We start from the raw sequence: 306 nt of genomic DNA, 5'->3' as shown, positions 1-306 counted from the left end.
AAAGAGAATTTGGATAACATTAGATGATTATTAATATTATTACTATTATTATTATTATCAATATTATTATTATTATTATTATTATTATTATTATTATTATTATTATTATTATTATTATTATTATTATTATTATTATTATTATTATTATTATTATTATTATTATTATTATTACTATTATTATTATTATTATTACTTTAATTATTAGTATTATTCCCAAAAAATATATTATAACTGTAATAATAACAATAATAGTAATAATATGCATAATAATAATAATAATAATTGGTATAGTATTGTTATTAATAT

The sequence above is a fragment of the Penaeus monodon genome, unplaced genomic scaffold (genome assembly GCF_015228065.2).
Source record: "Penaeus monodon isolate SGIC_2016 unplaced genomic scaffold, NSTDA_Pmon_1 PmonScaffold_71, whole genome shotgun sequence".
NCBI lineage: Eukaryota > Metazoa > Arthropoda > Malacostraca > Decapoda > Penaeidae > Penaeus > Penaeus monodon.
The sequence above is the reverse complement of the archived record's forward strand: the minus strand, read 5'-3'. Positions refer to the sequence as shown.